Consider the following 18,141-nt stretch of genomic DNA (forward strand, 5'->3'; position numbering starts at 1 on the left):
GTGGATGCTGGACTACTACACGTAAATTGGCGTAGTGAGTACCCAGCAAGTGTGCTTGGAGCATTTACCCGAACAGTGTTTACAAAAGGCTCCGAAAAGCCGCTACTCCTGCTTTCGCGGTGACTGCGCTGTGCGTTCCACGCAGGCGTGCCTCTTTTTATTAACGCTCAAGTATTAACATTACCAATGTGAATTCTCGCCGTTCCTGGGTAGATAAAAATGTATAGCACCTGTGGCGTACACCAGCATACCAGTGGATCATACCCCGAGCCGGGTATGACAAGCACTTTCCCGGCCCTGGGTATAAGCACGTCATGAGTGGCACATACCGGCCCTGGGAATGTGCCACTGCCTTTTGGAAAGCGTTTGAAGGCGTATGCGACGAGATCGTGACACTATTTTTGTCATGATCAGCTATGCGTAAGCGTCAAACCATCTTACCCTACCGTACTAATTTTGGTGTACCCAAAGTTAAAGCGGTGATCATGAAAGCACCCAGACGTAGGTGGATAGATAGATAGATAGATAGATAGATAGATAGATAGATAGATAGATATAAAGATAGATAGAGAGGTGGATAGATAGATAGATAGCGACTGGTCCACATATGCGAAATACCAACTGTGATTTCTCTCCTGCAGTGTTCTTCTCTGTAGCCGCCCATTCGTTCTTTGTTGTTTCGCATGAATATTGTGCATGATAATGCAATCGAACTTCTTTTGGAGTATTCACAACTGCGCGAAACAGGTGGCGATAACAGCGCGTAGCCGAGAAGCGTGAAATCTTGTCAAGCTCTAGCGCATAGCGTTGACATCTTTCAGGTTCTTATAGCGAATAAGGAGCCAGGAGGATGCATCGTGTGTGCGAACTGTAGAGAAGGAGAGGAGGAAATCCCCCTTCGTGTTTTAATGCGGTTTGGCGAGTTGTTCTTTACATTAAACATTTAAGTTTCATCTGTTACGTGAAGAGTTTTCATTGACATTTGAATCGGTTTTGAAACTTAGAGATCTAAGCAAGAGGAATGCTCACTCTCCCGTTGCGTTCCATCCGTTTTTTTATAAAGCGAAGCATTTCTTTGCCTGCAGCAAGCACCTTTGGCGTCTGTCTATCTATCTATCTATCTATCTATCTATCTATCTATCTATCTATCTATCTATCTATCTATCTATCTATCTATCTATCTATCTATCTATCTATCTATCTATCTATCAATATATTTATTTATCTATCTATCTATCTATCTATCTATCTATCTATCTATCTATCTATCTATCTATCTATCTGTCTATCTATCTATCTATCTATCTATCTATCTATCTTTCTATTTTCGCTCCGACATCGGCTTAAGAAAACAGTCCAGCGGTTTAACCTGAGGGTCGTTTTTTTGTTGTTAATAACAAGCTAAGCAGGCAATGTTCAATGGTCGGCAACAAGCTTGATAACGTCGGGAATCGCTGTTGTTCCATTAACCACGAGGTTAGATTCGAGTCGTGCGGAGCCAACGTCATCTATTGCATCACTCTGTTGCACGGAGGAAGGAAAAAGGTAAGGAGAGGGCATGCCCAGCCGGCGCAGGGCGTACAAAATGTGGCGGAAATGACATCATGGCGACCATATTCACTAGGCACAATGGCGGCGTTGCTATGGTTACGTGTTGCGCAGTGGAGCTGGTCTAGCAGTGAGCGGCCGCGGCTGGCGGCGGAATGTGTGCCTCCCCAGGTCTCGTGCTGAGCCGTGGCGGACAATATCTGTGCTCTGCGCCGCGTTATTGGTTACGCAGTGTTCTCCTGGCTGTTACATTACTCTTAGCAACGTTTACAAATCCCTTTGTCCATCACGGGGTTTCAACAGTGCGTAAAACAAGTGCATATCCATGTGTCGTGCGGCGGATGACGTGGATGAAGCAGTTAGTGTTCAGCGAAATTGCGTTGGGCACCATGACGAAGCTGAATAACGACGAACGCCTTGCAGGTCAGTGACGGTTCAGCAGTACTCCTGCTTGTGACAACGGACGACGCTGTTGAGCCCAGCAAGACGTCGTGAAGACCATGTGTACTTACGTAGTTTCGTGTTGTGTATGTACAGTAACAACTTGCATGTGCGTATTAAAACACCTTTTCTGTTCCGCTTGGTACACTCTCCACCAGCATTGCATGTAATCTCAACGTAACAGCAAGCACGTTCAACTGTCACTAGCAGCGTGCTCAAAGTCACCACGGTCACAGAATGCTGACGCCGGTGAGTTTCACGCGGAACACGGGACACAGTGGCAGGACGCTGCGTCGGCCGCGTGACGGAATGCAACCGTAGAAGGCGCACGACCGATCGTGTTGTCTGTACAGTTGCTGAATTAATGACGTGAAAGCACTCGCCGTTGTCAGTGCATCTAGCGCGCGTTCTCTCGAAGTTGCTTCGTTGTCGGCGAGCTGTTACTCCCTGTTATTACTCGGACGAAGCGATTTTGCTGAAGGTGTCCCGCTGGCTGAGAGTGATGAGCCCAGTTCCATTAGTTTCGGATCATCACGACACACGCGCTGCGCAGCCCATGTGCTTTCCGAGCCGGAGAGAGAGTTGCGCCTTCTGCTTTACATTCGGATGTAAACAAGCGAGGAGAATTTGCCTAGTCAATATGGCCGACTTCCGGCTTCATCTCGGCTTCACAACGAGTGACGTCAGGGCCTCTCCTTACCTTTTTCCTTCCTCCGTGCTCTGTTGTGTGGTTGTGTCTACGTCAGCCAGACAGGCCAACGTTTAAACATACGTCTTAGAGAGCATCAGTCTTCTTTGCAGGGAAAACCCCTAACACACCTGACCATGCACTGCACTGAGTGCCAGTGCCAAGCGCGATTCTTCACGACGGAGATATTCTTTAGACACCACGACAGCACAACACGAGAACTTGCCTAGGTTCACCATAATAACGCGAGGGCTCCTATGCACGTTAGCATTTTTTATTTAGCCTAATTGGAAAAGGAAGTCACACAACTTCAGGAAAGGGGATAGATCGGGGGGGAGGCGGGTGCAGGAGCTGTGTTCTTGTTCTGGTTTTTGTTTGGCCCACGATGCGCATGCGTGGGCTTTAGTCAAGCATCAAGTGTAGTTATATATTTTCTGTTAAAACAATGAATCTTCCAGTTGTAAGTAAGCGCTTGTGGTGTACACTTTCTCGTCCTTGTCGTTTTGATTTGATATGTGGGGTTTAACGTCCAAAAAGCACCATATGATTATGAGAGACAGCGTGTGGAGGAGTCCTGAAATTTCCAACACCTGGGGTTCTTTAACGTGCATGCAAATCTGAGCCCACGGGCCTACAGCATTTTCGCCTTCATTGAAAATGCAGTCGCCGCAGCCGGGATTTGATCCCCAGACCTACGGGTCAGCAGCCGAGTACCTTAGCCACTAGATCACCGCGGAGGTGCTGTCCTTGTATTTTTGGCGCTACATTTGCGCCGTGATGGATTAGTACCAAGTCGCTCGCCTCTCTGTTTTGCTTCCATTTATACAACCCGAGTTATTTTTAGATTGTTGGTGTCTTATTAGTGACGCTTTATTTGTTGTGCATATTCTAGAAATACCACAAACACAGTCATAATAACTTATTATTTTCACAACGTTCGCGAGGATTCACTAAATTTTAGCGAATTGTGGCTTCACCACACTGTGATCGTTCAAGACAAGTGCTGGGTGGCGCTCATCACTGATGATATGTCGTCGCCATGTGAGCGCATGCACCTTCTCCGATGAAGGGAGGCTGTAGAGTGAAAGAACAAATTGGATTGTACAAATAAATTATACTCTGAAAACGTTAGTGTCATCAATTTGGTCATCATACATGTACGTTCATTATTAACTCAAAATTTCAATGTCAGACGTTTCACTTTTAAATTTCCCGCCGGACGCTTCCATGCTGATGTGATAGTTTCTCAATGTTTTGCCGTATTTCGGGCATATGGCCTTAACGAAATTTTCAGAAAATGGGTATGATAAGTAGCATGGCTCCCTAACAAAACAATGTACCTCATTTTCACCGATTAGAAAATTACCTAGGCTCTAGTACACACCACCAAAATCTATGACGTCACGGTGGCTCGTGCGCGGATTGCGAGGAAGTGTCGCCACCTGCATTCCCTTTTTGCGCGTTTTCTCGATTGCCAAACCCTTTCTCGCAAGAAAATTGGCCTTCTAGTGTCGTGATAGAGTAAAATGCTAATAGAAGTAAAAGTGTTTTTCTCTTCGAAGTTTCTTTGGCCTGGCTAAAGGTGTTCAAACAGACATTTCCGAAGGTATAAACGCGTATAGAAACGCGCAGACCGTCTTTGAATTGCCTTAGTTAAAAAAAAAAACGCTATGCCTGTGCGGGAAGCGCAGCACACTTACAGCAAAAGCTGGAAGAGCGCCATTGTTGGAAAATGTCGCAAACTCTCTTGGAGCTAGAAATACAAGTACGCTTGCAAGGTACCCACCACTAAATTGATCGATTCAGTCGCTCATGACGATGCAGGATTATGGCTGAGCCCTTTGTAAAGGCTTCGAAGCTCTCGACGACCCTTTGGTTACAAAACCTATGTTTTGAGACGCCTGGTTGCACAATTCTCAGCCTGTGACGCCTGGTTGTTATTGTACTCTACCACCACGTTATAATACGCATGTTAGCGTGGATCCTTCCCGACGTAACGATTGTATGAGTCTTTTTTCGAAGTGGAGGGGGGGCACGAATTTTCAGCACCGGCATGACTCTGTCTTCTAGGACTTTTTTGAAGACGAATCCATGCCGTTGCTTCAAATTCCTGCCCACAAAAACTATACACAAGCGTTATGTCTGGGAGGAACCATGTTAGCATACGTAATATAGCGTGCTAGTCGAGTACAATAACAATCAGACGTCATAAATTGAGAATTTTGTAACGAATGTGTCAATGAAAGCATTCTAATATAGCAAATAATTATACGTTGGTAGACTATTGACATTGTTGCACTGTTTTGTCTATTATTGCAGGGAGTGTCCAATATTCATGCATGTTACGTGTAACTAAATTGGTAACAAAAAACAGTAAGGCTCTGTCCTAGAACGCTGGGCGGCGCCGGAGAGGGCTCTGGTTCGAGCCTCGTTCCATCATGGTACGGAGTGGGACGCAAAATATGCACGAAGGGATACACCTCCACAATTGCAAAGAAAAAAGTGTTTTTTTTTTTTATCGCGCGCTACGCTGTGCATTTAATTAGGCGGTGTACGTATGTAGTCAGAGTGACCTACTTCATGTAGTAGGCACTTTCGACAGCGGCATGCGGCGTCGTCATAATACTGAGGCACTTTTAGCGACGTCCTGGTGCGTAGGTTTCGCCCAGCCCGAAGCTCGCCACGGCTGTCCATGGTCACGTGACAACTCGAACACCAGCTGCAAAGCTGCCTCCAAGCACAGCGCTTTTGACTCACCGATGCGCTCTGCTCGGAAAAATTGAAGCCCAACGTCTGGGACCTAAAGAGAAAAGGATGATGGGAGCGCGTGCCGGTTCACAATAATGATAGGTTAATATCTACGACACATGGCGTAGATATTACAGCATAACAGCCCTGCTAAAAAAGAAAAGGTGTTTTTTATAGGTCCGTGGACATTTTAAAACCAATTTCTGCTTAGACGTGTTGGACCGAGGGGATTTCCACTTCTATAGAAACCTTCACAATCACCAACTCTGCACTAACGTCGGCAGTGAAAAGGGGAAAAATTCTGTAATACTTGCCGCTACAAACTTTTTACTAGCGCAGGTAGCAAACAGGGTAAAAAACGTAAGTAACTGTTAAGAAATGTTGGTAACCGCTGCACTGTAGCACCTAATCACTTGCAATTACTAATTTTTACTACTTTTCTTGTTTGAATATCTAGGAATTTATAAAAGCATTGCAGCAAAACAAAGACGCGTAGCGTCTTTATGTTGCTGAACAAATTTCTCGACCAATTATTCTCCGTTTTTCTATGCACTCTTTCGCTCCTTATCAACTGCCACTGAAATAATGTAAAATTCTATTGGAGCGCCGGTGAGGCGCTACTCGCCTTGGCCTCCTGTGCCTTCCTTGAGGTTGTCTTAAGAGAAATTAAATTGATTGGTTGATGTGAGGGGTTTGACGTCCCAAAACCACCATAAGATTATGAGAGACGCCATAGTGGAGGGCTCCGGAAATTTCCACCACCATGGGTTCTTTAACGTGCACCCAAATCTGAGCACACGGTCCTACATCATTACCGCCTCCATCGAAAACGCAGCTGCTACAGCCGGGATTTGATCCCGTGACTTGCGGGTCAGCAGCCGAGTACCTTAGCCACTAGACCACCGCGGCGGGGCAGGAATAAAGGTTACTTTGAACTGCAGCGTGTTGTGTCTTTCTTCCTCTGCATTAGTATGCAATATAACTCAAAACCACCTCAAAATAATGCGGACTTCAGCGTCACTTTTGCCAACCTTGGGCCTGGTCAGGAGCAAGCGCTTCAGACTCTTCATGGGAGCGCAAGAGGATAAAATTGACCGAACGGAGTAAAGCGGAAATGCTGCACGTGCGCCGAGTGAGCGTCAGTACCATAAACGGATAGTAGGAACAGAAAGGCAAGCTTAGATGCTGCAATGCTACGGCGACGGCACTTCCCGTTTGACAGTACCACCTGCAGTGGCTGTTTAGCCGAGGACCCACCGAGGAGCTACGCTTGAGGGCAAAAAGCACGCGCGCTACTTGGTTGCAAGCGTTACACTCCGGGGTAGCGCATCACAATGACCCTGTCGAAAAGAGGGGCTTCTTAATAAAGAACATGGCAACGCGCTATTTCCGACTCTTTCGGCGGCGGATGCTCGCAGGGGTTGCCTCACGAGAGAGAGGAGGTTCAAGGACGACCCGGCGACTTCCGACATACGGCCTCTTGCGAACGCGCTGTTTTGAAAGACGCCGCTGGGACCGTTTGCGTCAGCGACGCGCCGCGAGACACATGAAGGCACGTGACACGAGGCAACACGTGCAGCGCCGGGTTTAGGAATAATGTGGATGACGCAGAAAAGGACTCGGCAGGGTTCACGAGTGTTGCTGGAAGGCCGATATGGTTCCTCCATTCGGGGCGCGCATCCAAACGACAAGCTTGAATTTATTATTTTATACAATGGTAGTGTGTATGTGCTTTATAATCCAAAAACAACGAAAAGGTGGCCCAGATGATATCCCAAATAAATTTCTTACGCGATATGTGAAAGTTATTGATAGAGTTATTTATAGCGTACAGAGCTCCTCGTTATTTACTAAGGTGGCTCGAGGTGTGCCTGTTTAAAAAAAGTCAGTCCTTTAACGCTGGAAAGTTATTGACCACTATGATTATCTTTCTCATGCTGCAAAGTATTTGAACATATTATTGTCAAGTGCATCAAAAACGTTTTGGAAAGAAATTTATTGTTAACAAATTCAATGACAATTGACAGCACAGCTTCAGAAAATGCTACGACGCAATTAATAACTACAAATCGTCAAATTGCGAAAACGTTGGATGTTAACGGTTAACTGTTAGAATTATATACGACATTCGAGAGAGTAGTTCATAATAATTTTTTTTCATAAACTGGGAGAATACAGTTTTCCGAACGTTATATATTCTCGGATAAGGACATATCCTTCGAATCTTGTGCAGTTTGACTCAACTCGAGCTGTTTCCCAGTAACATCCGGTGTACCCCAGGGCAGGGTCAAGGATCCGTTGTTTTTACTTTCAGTAAATGACACCGTCAATGTTGTTACATCAGGTACACAGATAAGATTGTTTGCGGACGATTGTTTTTATTTAGGGAAATATCAACAGTACAGGACCAGGCAGACCTTGAAATAAGTTCGCAGAATATACAATTATGGTGCGATAGGTTAGGCATCGCTTTAAACAAGCACATATTAGTCAGTTTTAGCATAACACCAAAGAAAAGCCCAATAAAGTATACCTAAACGCTGCCTGTGCCTCCCAAGGGAAGTTGAAAATTGCAAATGTTTCGGAGCAGCGTTCACAAAAAATCTATCTTGGAACACACATACTAGCAATATTTGTTCCTCCGCATCCCGAAAACTTTGCTTTCTAACACATAAATTTAGAAATTATCCTGTCATCCCTAAATTACTTAGCTATGGGACTTTCATCACTTCCAAATGAGTGTATGCTTGTAATACATAACGCCTATAGGCTAAACACAATATTAAAACACAGGATATAATTCAGAAAAAAGAAGTTCGCTTATTTAGTCGAAGTTTAAGCACACCAATTCAACTACACAGCTCACGATAGAAATTGACGTTGAGGTGCTCAAAACACGCCGGTGGACGCTTCGCGTGAACAATTTACAACATTATTAATCATGAATTATCCACAGACGCCACTTCTTATACACCCCCCTGCCCACTAGGGGTACACTTCATTATCACACACACTCTTTAAGTCCTCATTTCGCTAGGAGAGATCCTTGCTTACAAACATTCCTTCTTCCCTAAGACAGTGTCGGAGAGAAAGTCCACGAGTGAACTCGCATAAATAAGCTTGTTGTTATAGTTTTATTTTCTGTATCAAAATTTATACTTTTTGTTCTAACCGTATATTTACATCTTGGTATTACACTCTTTAGTGCACGCCTATTAGAGCCCTTCTTTTGTTCTCTTTGAGGTTTTGGGGATTGTTTGGACTAACTGTATGGATTATGTGCGGCTGGTTGTGTTTTGTACGTAAAATGAGCGTACAAAACAAATAAACAAATAAAATTTCAATGCTTGAAGGCGTTACAAAACGGAGCAGTGGTTGAGTACAACATGCACGAATGGTAATGAATGCTACAGCTGCTACCGCTTAACAATCGTCAGCTGCCAATTGAAGCTCAGATGTAGCGAGTATTGTGACGATGCAGCCGGACAGGTGGATCTATTCTTTGATGAAATGAATCAGTTAATAACTTCGTAGGAGAAAAACGGACCTGAATATTAGCAGGGTGATCAGCACTGGCGTAGCTAACAGGGAGAGTTTCGACTCCCCTCAAGCCCCCGAAATTTTCAATTTCGAAAGTGTAATATACACGCGCGCATACAAGCGCACGCACCAACTTAAATCAAATATGAATGAGCAGCTACACCATCCCCCCCCCCCCAGAACATTTTCAGATATACGCTAGGTGATTAGTACGACAAGATAAATTAGACACATCACCAACAAGTTAATCATTCAGTTACGCATTACAGAAATATCTTGTGAAATAACAATAGGTGAGAAATCTATTGTCTACACAGACCAAGGTTGGGAAGTTGCTAAGTGGTTATCGTCAATGATACAGTTAGAAAGCGGGAATAACTCAATAGACTTAAACGTACACTATTTTATTTGGTAATTTGACAATACTGTCTGGTGCAAAGGATTTGTTGCAGAGTTCCTTGCAATGATAAGTTATACTAATGAAACCATTTTTGTTAAGCAATAATAGTAACATAAATGTATGAAACACTACATAAGACAATAACGGTAATACAACAGGCTTACCCTACATATGACTAAACTGAAAAAAAATGGCTCATGGGTAGACTGGCGGGCTCTTCCGATGGGACACCTGCAAACATAATTCTTGGGGTATAGGTCAGTGCATTCAACCGCCATACTGAAAGGTGCTGAATGCTCCCATTCTTCACAAAATACAGCTTTACAGCACTGTTCACGCCATGCGTTGAGAATGTATACTCAAAACATGAAAGAGTGCCACTTTTAGCCATAACGGTTGTTATAGCGCAAACTCAGAACGACGACAGAAGGACAAGAAGACGAGATCTATGAGAATTTTGAGTCCCGAGTTCGCGCTGTAACATTCGTCGTGACCTATAAACTAGCCCAAACCGCCACGCTTCTGAGCCACTTTTAGATGCGAAGCAGTTCATCGTGGAGTTCAATCTGGTGTGCGGCGTGACCTTCCTTACGACGGATGCGCCCCCCCCCCCCTTCTCTCTCTCTCCTCCAGGAAACGCAGGCCCGGACGCGCCAGTGCCTGTGGGCCTGCGTAAGTGGCTGTGTAACATATTGTGGCCTCTGCCCTTACACTCTTGCAGCAATGACGGGATAGCGTCGGGGAAGGAGATTGCGCAGACACGCGATTAACCGACGTCCTCCCGCGTGGCTTGGCAATGGACCCGCGTGGCGTGTTCAGTACAATTAACAGCAACAGTTAATTGATAGTGTAGTCCACTTGGGAGGACACGTTAACATCGGGCAAGGTGCTCGTAATGAAAGGAACTTTACCTCGACCCATGCGCTCCTTCGCATGCTACTTATGGTTTCTTATAGTGAGAGATAGTGCAAATTTGTTCACCTCTTATCACCTTTGTTTACACACGTGAAAAAGATTCGGCACGCCAACTGAATAGTGGCCTTTCCCACTTTTCTTTGTTGTTGATTTAAGTCAAGCGTTGCGAGTTCAGTAGTAATGGTTAACTGAAGATGATTGATAGAGTTTTGTGGCGCAAAGGCCACGAGTGACCAAAGAGCTCCAAGTTTTTTATGAGTTGTAAGCGGTGAATAATTATGGCGATGAAAGGATGTATTAAGACTATATAGAGGCCTAAAATCGCACGCTATATAAAAGCGTATAAGTTGTGCATAAAATATTAGATTATGACATTGATACGCTATTTGAGATATGGGGGCGAAATAAATTACAAATGACTATGTTACCTACAATGGAGCAATCGAAAAAAAGCACGAATGCATCTTCAGGGCCTTTGAGACCGAAGGCTAGTGATCTGGTGCTTAGAGTGGCTGCCGCAGCAACAACGTCTGTTTAGAGGCTTTCCTATGGATATAAGATGTGAACGCAATAAATGTACTTTGAAGTATCAACATTGAGTCAAATTTGAATATCTGGGGCCGCATTAAAAAACTCACTTACGAAAACATTTTTGCGCAAGAGAAATTTTCTTGCGTAAGTCGATTCACGAAACAAAGAAAACGTCGTAAGAGGCCATCGTTGTCACATCGGCCAGTACAATAAAGTGCGCTGTGACTGCCCGGGAACATGTCAGCGATGGTGATGCAGTTGCTATATTGGCTTACGTCAGTGAAAAGTGCTCGTAAGTGGATTCGAGAAACAAAATTTTGCGTAAAAACAGCGTGGCTGAAAATAAATCCTAAGAGTGGTCGGGACCACTCTTAGGAACAATGTGGCTGCTTAAAACCTGCCGCCACGGCGGTATACTTTGGTGCCCTGGCTGGTTTTGAGTTAATTCACGCCCATGAAGGGCTGCCTGATGACTGTTGGTGCGTTTTTATTTCTGTCGGCACTTTGAATTTCGTGTGTTGTTTCTCTTGTACGGAGTGGATAGTATTGACAACGACCGTCGTCTAATAAGTTCGAAGTCGCAGTATTTGAAGAATTCTATTGAGGGTCAATGGCGCAAAGTTATGCATGTAAACATTTGTGGTTGGATGAAAACCGATATGCTACGTGAATGGTCGGTGCATTCGAACGCGGCACGGCATAGGATCAACCTTATTTGTTATGTTGTTGTGTAGCGCCCCATCTCATCAAACTAAAAGTACAAAACAAGATCCTTGCCTCATTGGTGGAAATTGCCACCAAATAGGTTAATGGGAGCACATTCCTTGCACTCTATTGGAAATAAAAATGAGAGGAACATTTACTGAGTGCTTCATAAAGCTTGTGCTCTAGTGAACTTTGATTGGCTCTAACTGTCCAATGGAAGCGATCTCTGAAATACAGCGGTCGATACACTTCAGGACGATCTGGAACGGCGCGTACTTTGCAAACCGAAGCGTATTAGGGGTGTGCGTGATTACGCACGAAACTACAAACAAATCAAGCATTTTCACCTTTAATGTTCAGAAACCGATATGGACTGTGATAATGTGGCAATCAGTCAGGATAAAATGACCCTGCTAATTTTAAATGACACCGGAAATATGCAAACCCTCACACTTCTGAAGCAAACCCCACGACAATTACTAGCCGTTCAACTTGGCCCACGAACATCATTGCAAGGTAGACCAAGCAATTGACATGTATTGAAGAAGAACGGCTATTTGGGCTAGTTTGTTGGAATTCATGGTAATAAGGGCTGCAGCGCGAGCACGAAGGTGCTAGAAGAAACGTGAAACAAAAGGCGAGGTGTTGTCCTCTTTGCACTCCTTGTCTCGCCTTTCGTTTCACGTTTCTTCTAGCACCTTCATGCTCGTGCTGCAGCTCTTATTACCATCAACTGACATGTATATTGTGCGACACAGTGACCACTTGACCTGGGAATAATTGCGTTGCGAAGGCGAATCCCCCGTGGCGTGCTCTGATTGAAGCAGACGACAAACACGAGCAGACGACGGCTTGGCCGACAGGCACAGCTTGTGATTGGTTGTGAAGCAATACCTTCAACATCAGCTCACTCCGTGACGTTGCCAAAACACTTCTTTCATCTGGCCTTAGTCACCTGGATTTCCCTTGCATGCCGGATGAGCGCGAAACGCCCGTCATCTATAGCGGCACTACCTACGTAGGGGTAAGGGTTACTGTACTTGGCGTTCGAGACCGCCAATTTTGGCGTTTGCTACTAATGCTAGAGGCTATGCCTTGTACTGAAGAAGTTGCTTGCTGAATCACGGCGTCACTTACGTGTGGTTGATTAAAATTACGTTTGCGCATTTTCAAATTTTTTCCCGCTCTTTTTGTTGCATATAAGCCCCAACAACGTAAAAACTTATTTGAAGACACCCCTACTTAGGTGGCGCCACCACCATAGTACTGACGATGGCCGCTTCCAAGTGACCGCCGATAATCCGGCAGGCAAGAGAAACCTAGGAGGCTATAATCTGGCACGCCTGTCGTGTTCGTCATATCACCCCCCTCGCACATAAGATTGAATTTTGTCACGCCGTAAAAAATGCGCAAGTACTTTCTAAGAGCTTTGTTACGTGCTGCGCAGTTGTCGAAAACAACATGGTGTCGTAAACAGCATATCGGTCGGTGCGAATTTCAGCAAACGCTAATCGCATGAGTGACTTCAGCGTTCGACCGGATGCATTGTGATTACGGCAGCTCTTCGGTGCGTGTAAGCAGTGTGCAAAGCTGCGGCAGTGCAATGGTGTACGGTGAAGCGGAGCGAAGCCTGTGCGTCGATGTGTTTATGAAACGGGGTTCGGCGCCGGTGTATCGACGGCAACTAGCTCTCGAGAAGCCTGAAATGCGTGTTTGTGTGCCCGTAACAGTTCGTTCGCTCGACTTTCCAGACTCTCAGTTGGGTGCTGTGCGATATTTTTTGAATTGACAGTGTTTTTGCACGTTACTTGAGTGACCCTAAGTACAGTACGTACGGAAACGTATGAACTGTGCGTTGTGTTCGGTTATTGCTTGGCCACTGGTTAGCCCGTACGCTTCTATTTTCTTGTGGGCAATCTAGCGTTCGAGAATGAAACGATTTTCGTTGCGAAGAGTGGTGCTGTGTTGACGCTTCCAAGACTTGTGAAGAAGCTGTGCTCGTGTGATAGAAAATTGAAAGGCAGCAGAGAGTTTTAGAATAGCGCACTGCGAGCCCTTGCGGTGCGGTCGCTGCCACTGCGCATGTAGAAAATCCGAAATTACGTGCTGTGATCGCGGCCCGCGTGTGGCCCGCAAGCGCTTATTTTGAGGCTACGGTGTCACTGCGATTGTGCGTTGCGGTTTTCAACAGGGCAGATGCTATTCTAAAACTTGTATGGCGCCCGCTACGCCCGAAAATCCCGCAGCGCTTGCAAACGGCATTCTGAAACTCCCTAGCGTTGATAACGGTTTTGCCCTGCAAAGTTGCGGTGGTGGAGCTTGGCGTTTTGTTAATGAACTCGTCACGTCACCTTTTTGCGATAACCATAGTCCTAAAGCTGTGATGTGATGAACCGAAGCTGTGAGATGCTATATTCTGTTGTAGATCGTGCTACTTTGGCAGCGCGCCTAGGCTGTTCTTCGGTAAGAACTTGAAAGTTCTGTGTGTCAGCGAGAGCCCGTCAACGTCAAGCTTCCATCCGACCCCCAGAAAGATCAAAAATTTCACCGGTGCCTTGCTTTAGATGAAGTCGTAGGCCAGTACCAGCTACCTACAGGTTTTCGAGTTTTCGTCTGGCCATCGTTTTGCATGGTACTAGAGCCTTGACAACAGCCGCTCATGGTTAGTTCTTACACTATATCAGTGGACGTGCACGCCTGGCTAGCCCTGTATTGCTGTCAACGGCAGCTTCCAGTCAGCACATGTCCATTGCCTGTTGGCCCTAGAGCACACTTGGTTCCTCTTGACACTAACGGCTACTAAATGCTGCCATCGGTGACTTGACCTTGAAGAACTAAATTTGTTGCTATTCACGCAGTACTATAACGTGTGCAAATTTTTGGGCCCATCAGATGTAATGTTTCCCTATGTTGAGTTCAAGCATGAAAAATTTACTACTACTGTTATATACATACATGTATTATGGAGAGGCGGGCAAATACATCACAAGTTTTTTGTGATTTGATATAGGTAAGTTTTTGTTTGATAAGATGGGCCTGTCGATTTACCACGTTTGGTAGTTGGATAGTTATTGTAAAATTATTTTCCAGGAGCCAGGTTGCACTTGAGGAGTCTATGTTATTTTGAAAAAATTAGTTATATAGTTGATTACCGCTGTGGTAACACTATACTTCACCAAGACATATATAATCTGGTACGTAAATTTTACGTGAGACTTCAGTTTGATTCAAAGTGATTATAGCAGATTTGGTCCCTTTGTCGATTGATAGCTTCGTCAAATAAGTATTAGAAGTGAGTGATTTTAATGATTGTTTATAAATATCTCGTTTTTGGCTTTTCACAGATTGCAGAGATTAGTTTGTCAAGGTCCTGTGGTGCATCGGTTGCACACACTGGCACATCAAGCCTCATCATGACTTGGAGAACCTGGAAAAAATAGGAACGACACGTGCTCCCTAACTGTGCAAGTCTATGTCAATGCTGGGACTGTTATCATTCAGCGGACCTGGATGTGATCTGGAAGCATGCATGGCAGCCTCATCTGGAAGGGCTGCGATCTGCTTGGGAGCTTCGAGGGCACAAAACTGCCTAATGGCTGGCGGCAAGGCTAGTTTTTTTTTATTACATACCATTAGGTGAACAACAGTTACTGTGCACAAATTTAAAACCCGGTTGCCTGAAGTGGATACCTGTATTATTCTCACACGTAATGCTTATTGAACCTATATAAAACTGAATTGCGAGCTAATTTAGAATGTTGAAAGTTGAAAGCCTGCAGCTTATGAATAAAACTTCAATCATCTGAGGCTCAAAAGCTCATGCTTTTGAATGCGCACAAATACTTTGATTTCTTATTGAGCTCTCAAGCTTGTTACTCACTCTTTGGATCAACTGCTCAAGAAGGAAAGAGCAAGTGGGTGGAAATCGCCTGACTGTTCAAAACTTGCAAAGAGAATGACCTATTGAACAAACTTCGGAAGAAATGGGGCAGTAATAGCATCTTTTACTTGATGTAACTTTTTCTCTCTCATTGCTATGGCTTGTGTTCAGCCGAACGTGTTCACCACGATTACATAGGTATATATTTTTTTCAACAAATCGTACTTGACCTAAGTATGCATTGTTGATCTCTAAAGATGACAATCAGTGTGCTTCAAAGCCATGGCTCTTCATCTCTCTTTCTGTGGGAAGCCTACTTCAGCAGCAGTGCGATGCAGCCAGCACACATGCAAGCCAAGTCACAGAGTGCTCCTTTGGTGTTCTGGGCAGCACACAGCATATACATCCGGCAAGACGCTGATATCAAAAATATTGGTGAGTGTTGGGGCCACCTACAGGAGCCCATTGTGTTTGTTGCCTATGATTATTTCCTTTGATGAAGTGCATTTTTGAAAGGTTTTCTTGCTTTGGAATATTAGGTGTCCGCAACACGCATACTCATAATACACAAGTGCTTTGTGTGTTCTAGACTGCCCATTCGCTCGTATACGCTGCATGGTGAGCTGGCTATATTAGACATCCTTAAAGTTATGAACATTAGCTGTTGTGTTGTAATGCAGTCCAACTTGTGTTTCTTAGTGAACTTATTTGTCGTCTGCTTCTCGGACCTCGTGTGAAGTCGAAATAGAAGAAACTTTATTGGCCTATTAGGCCTGGCAGAAGTTTCATGCCTTCATCTATGTCATTGTAGTTTTGCTCTTGTAGCATAACTTAATATATTTCCAGTCTTCTCTGTTTGTGTGTGTGTTGAGGCTTGTCATCGGCTTCTGAAAATACGACATCTGTAAATATGAGCACATATTTAACAACTGTACGCTTTTGCGTGTAGCATAGTTGTAACGATGACCTGTATTTTTATAAGTTCCAGCAGCAACAAGGGATCGGGTGCTCCATGGTCATGTGCAGTGTCTCAAGAACAGAGCACAGAAGACCGACAAGTAGAAAACGACTGCAGTAACTGTTCTCCTGCTCAAAGTTTACGACAACAGAAAGAGCACATCGTGATGTCAGGAGCAGTTTGAATTGTATATGTAGTAACATTTTGTGCAGCTGCAGTTTGACTTCTTAGCAGTGTATTATTCAGCATTTACTTTGCTTGCATTCCAAATTATTTAAATTTTGCACAGAAGATACCAAACTATGACACTAATTTAAAGGCTGGTGTATTGTTAGTGGGCAAATAATTTTGAGCTGATGCTTTTAAGATGCATGTTAGTCAAAGTGCCTGCGTGTCTCTGCATAAAACTGCCATAAATTACAGCATCCATGGTCGGCAACGGTAACTGTGTTTGCATTCTTTGTAGTACAAGAAGAAAAGCCATGGATGCGGTAATCTTGTACTTAGTCGATATAATCCTTCAGTATACACTCATTTGTATAGCTCCAGTAATGGCATGTGTGGAAAGTGAATCTATGAGGATTATTTTATTTGGAAGAAAAAGGATCATTACTACTCCTCGTATACGTAACAGTAGATATTAGTGCTTGTGTATTGTTATCCCACTGCCTGTCCGTCCTTCAACACTATACTTCTATGTTTCTACTGTGTAAGTGTAACATTTTTAATGTATATTTTGCTCGGATAGGTTTGTTCATATCGTGATTGTGTACTATGCAAGTGACTTATGATCTGTGCAGCTTTACTCACACTAGAAATAAAAGTATTTATATTAGTTTATATGTAGATATAGAATGCATTTACTTATATCTTTTAGGTGCCTTTACAATTGTTTAGCCCAACAAAGGTACTGGTACACTGTAATAGTGAAGCTGGAATCTCAAGATAGTTTGTCAGTCTAAGTAGCAATGTGTTTACAACCGTTATTACTATTCTCAGGGGAGCTGTGAAAACTCTATGGAAATGTATATACATTTTTTAACGGTGTGAAAGTAAATGTTCTTATGTTCTTTTATTGTGGTCCCTGTTTCATGCAGATGAAACATAATTACTTTGCAGTGGCATAGTATTAGTTGTTATTGCACACATATGGGCTGAGCGACATTGCAGTTGAGGCCAGCAGCAAGACATACATGCAGTGCACTGGAGCATTACCTCACATAATTAGTGTACAGTTTTGCCCAACAGTGAACTGAATTTTTTCAAGCAGACTAACAGACAGCTGTATGGGAACTGTGTTGAATTGCAAACTTTGAAGTATTTTCGAGGAGTGTTTTCGGGAAACGAAATAGGGTCTATAGCTGTCAATATTGTTACGTAAAAATGACACGAGGTGTGTCTATTTAAAATCTATATTCAAAATGATGCGTATGGCGTCGACTAAGATGGAAGCAGCACGAACAACCGACAGACCACTTCCTCATTGTCGGCTTTTCACCACTGATACGTCAGCTACGTAGCATTCCCCCCCCCCCCCCAGCGGTAAAAGCACCGTCTCGGTGCACATTAACTACGGTCATCAGTAGGCAGGTGGTAAGGTTTTAGCCTGCTGACGTGCACAGCATCACTGGGTGTGGTTGCAGGCAGGCTTGTGGTCTCAGATGCAGAAATGATCTCATACGTGACGTCGGTTACCTGGCGGATGATACGGTAAGGACCCATGTAGCGAGACAATAACTTCTCTGATAAGCCAACTCGACGAACTGGGCACCACAGGAGAACAAGAG

General features: G+C 44.3%; 2 long non-coding RNA genes across 2 annotated transcripts in view; one reads left to right on the forward strand and one right to left on the reverse strand.

Annotated features, from left to right (window-relative positions):
- Nucleotides 1-3,583: 3,583 nt before the first annotated feature.
- Nucleotides 3,584-18,141, reverse strand: part of LOC119160868 (uncharacterized) — a 55,625-nt gene continuing 41,067 nt past the window's right edge. The window contains exons 3-4 of the long non-coding RNA XR_005108363.2: nt 5,255-5,477; nt 3,584-3,751 (exon numbers count right to left, since the gene is read on the reverse strand). This is a non-coding gene — a long non-coding RNA (uncharacterized LOC119160868). The remainder of the gene's footprint in view (nt 3,752-5,254; nt 5,478-18,141) is intronic.
- On the forward strand, nt 13,131-17,429 carry LOC142774957 (uncharacterized). The gene is made up of 3 exons (XR_012886591.1): nt 13,131-13,279; nt 14,861-15,831; nt 16,379-17,429. It is a non-coding gene; the product is annotated as an uncharacterized LOC142774957 (long non-coding RNA).

This window comes from Rhipicephalus microplus, chromosome X (genome assembly GCF_043290135.1).
Source record: "Rhipicephalus microplus isolate Deutch F79 chromosome X, USDA_Rmic, whole genome shotgun sequence".
NCBI classification, from domain to species: Eukaryota; Metazoa; Arthropoda; class Arachnida; order Ixodida; family Ixodidae; genus Rhipicephalus; species Rhipicephalus microplus.